This window comes from Anser anser (assembly GCF_964211835.1).
Source record: "Anser anser genome assembly, chromosome: 3".
Lineage (NCBI taxonomy): Eukaryota > Metazoa > Chordata > Aves > Anseriformes > Anatidae > Anser > Anser anser.
The window spans coordinates 76,529,046-76,534,612 of record NC_139722.1 but is presented as its reverse complement, the minus strand read 5'-3'; the positions used below and the strand labels follow the sequence as shown (position 1 = coordinate 76,534,612).

Sequence of the window (5,567 nt, the reverse complement as noted above, 5' to 3'; positions counted from 1 at the left end):
TCCACCCTGCTTTGGCTCCCGCCTTGTTCCTGTGCTTAAGTACCTAATGAAGCAGTTTTCCTAAAACAAATGCCTGCACTGCTCCTTAGACAAGATAGAAGGAAATTTGTCTACCTCAGAGGGAGATCCTGTCTGACGAAATTTGAATATCCAAGTTGGGCAGACAAGTTCCCTTGTGGGAATGCTCCTCTTCTCCAACATGCCAAACCGGTGAGATCGCCTTCTTTTTTGAAACTGCCATACCTCAAAGAGTGGGCTATAAGCCTGCCACATGGGAAGGCTCAGTATTCACTGACTGCCGAGCCTCTCCAGAGCTGGGTAAGAAGTCAGATCATGATTTCAGTCTGGCTTTCTCTTTGGCAGAGCTCTTCAAAATCACGAACAAGCCTAATTGTTGCTTATGAAAATTGGGGTATGAAAATTAATCGTAATGTGCATTACCTCTTTTCATCTAGCTATCAGAACTGGGAGTGAGCTTAGGAACTCCGCTTTCACAGAGGAGGAAGCAGAAGCAGAGTGAATCAATGAAACAGGAAGGGAAGGCAGGCTCCTGGCTCCTCTCTCTCCTCCTTACCTGCTCACCCACTGCACCGCTGGTAGGTACCTATCATGCTGCTTTTGGCGCTCATTTGTGAGAAGTGTTAGTAAATGACCTATTCTTAGCTGTCCCTGGGCAGAACCTGTGGTTGCCACCCCGGGCTGAAGTCATGTACCCTAGATGTGTCCAGGGACTTAGGTAAGTGCTGGTCCAAATGGCTCACCATATCTGAGGAACCACAGAGCGGGTGGAGAGGAGGGAAGGTGCAAGTACATTTTCCATACCCAGCAGCAGCACCAACCTCAGCATGCCACCTGCCTGCCTGCTCTCAGATCCTTCCCAAAAGCACTCTGAATGAGGATCTCCCCACTCACAATCTGTTTCTGAGGCATAGTACTCGAAGGTGAAGAGTTTTGTTATAGATGGATCTGTTAGCAAGGGAAGTCACCAAGAAAGAGTCTGGATCTCAGCAGCAGCATCCTGACTTGCACCGTCCTCGGATCAACTGCTCGCGGGCAGGACTTCACCACCTTCTTGTGACTTACTCAGTAAAAGGCTGAAACAAGTTGAGTTAAAATCAAAGAAAAAAGCTCCTGTTTAGGCACCGAGTGGAAATGAGATCCTGAAAGTTCAGGCTACGCCTTATGAATGAGTGCTGAGGGATGTCTGGAAGAGGAGCTAGCAGCCAAATCCGCAACACAGCAATGCCAGAAGGAATAGATTGCAGGTCTCAGAGGGAGTTTTAAGGGTTACTCAGATTATGTACTCATGTATGTCAGCAGTGCTGGCAATTTGCCTTCTACATAGTGGCAGTGAGTATCATCTTAAATCTACTTTATGGCTCCCTACAAAAAGCATGCATTAAATAAATAAATAAATAGCATTTCTTAGAAGAGCTTTAAAGAGAAACAACACAAATCCAATACAAATTGACCTGTCCTTTAGACTGGAAGAAATCAGCCTGTTATTTTGTTACCAAATTCAATAAAAATAATTACTTTACCAAAGCATAATAATACCCTGATTCTAGCAATCAGATAAGCAAAAACCTTAGTCGTATGGATGAGAACTGGAAGAATTCATTAGCAACAGAGTGGCAATTTTAACAGCTGTATGTTTGATTCCCATGGCAAAGTTCATATGTCATTCACATCTTCCAAACAAACAAACAAAAAATTGTCAGTCCCATAGAAAATAGTATATTCAGATAGACTCATTGTCTTGCTTTTGCCTAAGGTTGTTTTGATACACGGAAATACATTTGTTGTTTTATGATGGTTTTGCACTCAGATGTAAGTGCAGCTTAGGTCATTCAAGGTCTGAAATATATTCACACCAAAGTCAAGGCCACACATTTCAGTGGAGCTACACTGATTTATGCTAACTGGAGATCTGGTAAGGTTTTAAAGGCTCTTTTGCAGTGACATAAATATAGTGCAAAGTCAGTGTGAAATCATGGATACATAAGAATTTAGATATTTGGCTGTAGCTCATATGCATGTGGCTATGTAACTAAAACGCATGAATATACATTTCACTTCCCAGTGTTTGTCATGGGATTGATATAAGGGAATGCAACTGAACGACCCAGAGTCCACTCATTCCTTACAAGTGCTGCTCACGGTGCCACTGCATCTGCAGATAAAGGTGGGTGTTTGTACAATACTCATGTTCCCTCTGTATTGTTATGGGACTTGTAGCTCAGCCAGCAGTGGCAGCTCACATAGATATGAGTGCCAGCCCCAGCAGTGGCCCATCAGCCTAGGCCTCCTTCCGTTGTGGCTGGGACAGGGGGGAACACCACAAAAGATGAGAGAAAGAAGGAAAGAAGAAACATGAATGTAAAGAATAGAGAAGTAAAAGAGAGGGAGAGAAGGATGAGAAATAATGCAGACAAGAAATGCAGGGTAAAGCATGTAGAAAGATTAAGAAGCAAAGAAGACATGGGAAGAGAGAGAGACAACAAACTGTGTCAGGGCAGAGGCCAAAGAAACACAAATAGTTTCTAAGCAATTGGAGGGGAAACCTTCCACCAAAATCCAGGTATCACAGCTCTGAAAACATCTCTGAATTGTGGTTCTCACCACTGCCCCTCTGATAATTTCCCTGGGTCCCCCTACAGCCTGCAGCCTTGGTCCTTCTTGGTCTTGGAAGTGAGCAAGCAGATTTGCTCTTCGTATCGCAGATAAATAGCAAAATCTGCCTTGTGGAGAGCCTGCCAGGGGAACAGTTTCTCTGTAAGAGTACATGTATCACAATAGTACTGCAAGCAGCATGGATTAGCTCTTTTTTTTCAGGACACACAAAGAATTACCTGGTATTTTTACTTCTATTCACATCTAAGAGTTGTCACAGGTGTAATGTTTGATGTTTTGCAAATTCACCAGCGCAGTATTTGTTTTCTTCTGTTTGTTCTGACTTGGGACAAAAGGTGGCTTGCTCTATGGCATGCAAAGGCAGTATCACCAGCAGAGAATGAGGTAAACATCTCCGTGGATTCATGTAAATACTGCCTTCTACTACCTGTGGTACTGGGAGAAGGAAATGTTCCTGTGAATGCTGTTCCCAGTAGAAATACCACAAGGTAAATAACTTTTACAGTATTTGCTATATACTGCAATGATTCCTGGTAGTCAGCAACAGAGATCCCGTGAAGCCTAGACCTCCTGCAAGGGAAGAGCAATTTAAGGAATGCAAACTTGATATACCATTTTTTCCTTTACCCGAAGTTCGCTCCTGATTGATTTTAAAATAGCTTTTCCCTTACAAAATGAAATTTCTGGTTTACAAACAACTTGACTTGGAGCCCATTTGTGTGTTAGGAAAACACTATGTATCAGCTGTTTCTGAGAAAAAAACTCACTGTAATGAAACTTATATTTTAGAATAACTGTGCAAAATTACTCTGATGGGTGAATGCTTAGTAACTAATGTTTATCAACATTACTTGTTCTTTTGAAGTAGTGACTTCTATTTTTATGCTGAACTTTCTCTAAATTGGTGACACAATGTTATCTCAAGACCTTTTAGCCAGATAAGACCCTGCCAGTTTCCTCAAAAATGGTCTTCTGTCTATGAATTTTGTATATATTTGGGGCAGGGAGGCACTATGGGAAGCAAAACACAGACTATATTTAAATTGCTTTAAAGCAGAACTCTTAAAAGTCAACATTGGTTAGGGAGTAGCCCTGAAAGTTTGTGATAACTTGCCTAACTTTGAGATAGGTCTCATACCAGATTTGTCCAAACACTGGAAAGATGCTCTGGAAGGCAAAAAGAACCAGCCCTGAAAAAGAGATAAGGAAAACTGATGTTCCAAAATCTCTGTGACCATCCACCTTGGACAGAGAAAAGTCACAGGACTAAAAAGCACACCCCACCAGCACATGACTAGTCATCCTGAACTGAACAAAGTCTGTTCAAGAGATGTGATGTCCAGCAGATCACCATCTGGCTTATTGGCTGCAATCCTAGGTCTTACGTTTAAACAATCCAGAAGCCTGAAAGAGATGCTATGTTTTCAGGCTTCAGATATCATTAGAAATTTATTATTATTATTATTGTTTTTTCCTACTCTTCTACACTCAGAAATGCCTTGGTCTTTATATGTTCCTTAATCTAAAGCAGGCATATCAAATGCATGCATATGAGCACATGTAGAAGCAATCTGGAGATGGCTTTGCTGTTCAAATATTGTTCTATAAGATTTTTTTTCAGCCTTTGTTGTATGTTGAAAAGTTTGACATGAATCGACCAATTATCCTAGGTGAATAAAGTTTTCAAACTTATCAAATCAATAAATGTTGCAAAGGGTGGAGGCAGGGAAAGGTAACAACTAGAATTTCTGGGTTGTCTGTATGATTTTCAATAGCACATGAGTAGGCTGTCTACTTAAGTGCTTACCCATTTAAGAACATAATCCTAAAAAGAAAGCTTTAATAATCATCCCTGAGACAATCAGATTGTCAGATGGCAGTTTTATGTCAGCACGAAAAAGGTTACCATTTTCAATCACAACTTGACAGGCTTTGGTAAAATTCTCCAGTTGTACTTTCTAAACAAAGGACATCTGTCTTAGATTTGTTTAAAATGCATAAGGACTGATAATTTTTGAAGTAATTTGATTAAATTCCCATATAATATTGAGACTCATCTGACTTTGGTATGACAGTTGAAATTCATTCTAAATTTAATATATTGATATTAGTTGGATTTTAACAATATTTCATCTTTTGCTTAAGTGTTTGAAGTAAGTAATAGAGTAGATACTGGATTTCATTTCTCACAACAGGGACCTATGAGGCTGTTAGCTGGTCAACCTAAACACCTGACCACCTTTCCCTAATGTTTTTTCCTGATCCCCATTCAATTTCTTGAGACTTTCCCACCTGCTGAACTGTGCTGATTGAACTTAGTCATTGGTTTAAAGCTGATCAGGAACAGCAAAAAGCTCTGATTTAAAATACTTCAATTTAAAATGTTCTGCATTAAGATAAAGACTAATTTTCTTTAGCCGAAAGCACTTAGGAACAGAATGAAACTGAACCAAAGACAAGATGTGCCAAACCCATGAGTGTTTGAAAGTAATGTCCTAGCTGCCCATTCATATGTCCTTTGATGTGGCACTGCAATCACTGGGGACCAGCATGGATGGATGGGGTTAGTTTAGCTGCTTAGCATGGCTTGACTCACAAAGATTCTTCCTCACTGCCTCTGCTGTCCTGTTTTCCACACAAATGCCTGAATCACTCATGAAACTGTCCTGCTGCTGCCATTCACAATGGGAGACCTTGAGAAAACAAAAATTACTAAGGGTTTGCTTTCCACCGCCTAGCTGGAAATCACGGAAACTCAGACCTGATTCATAAGTGTCACAGAGCCAGGTGTGGTCGGCATGGAGAAGACATCTAAGGCATCGTTCCCCATAAACCAGAGACTCGGCCCCTTGTGCCGACTCTGCTGTGGGAATGGTGGTGGCTGGCAGAGAGGTCAGGAACCATCACAGCAGACTGTGCTGTGAACATCTTAA

General features: G+C 41.2%; 1 long non-coding RNA gene across 2 annotated transcripts; it reads left to right on the top strand.

Annotated features, from left to right (window-relative positions):
- LOC310896609 lies at positions 1 to 5,354 on the top strand. Of its 2 annotated transcripts, XR_014581665.1 has the most exons (5): positions 1 to 210; positions 456 to 596; positions 2,084 to 2,185; positions 2,970 to 3,122; positions 3,764 to 5,354. It is a non-coding gene; the product is annotated as an uncharacterized lncRNA (long non-coding RNA). The 2 variants fall into 2 exon arrangements; XR_014581666.1 differs by having other exon boundaries at positions 2,970 to 5,354.
- The last annotated feature ends 213 nt before the right edge of the window (positions 5,355 to 5,567 follow it).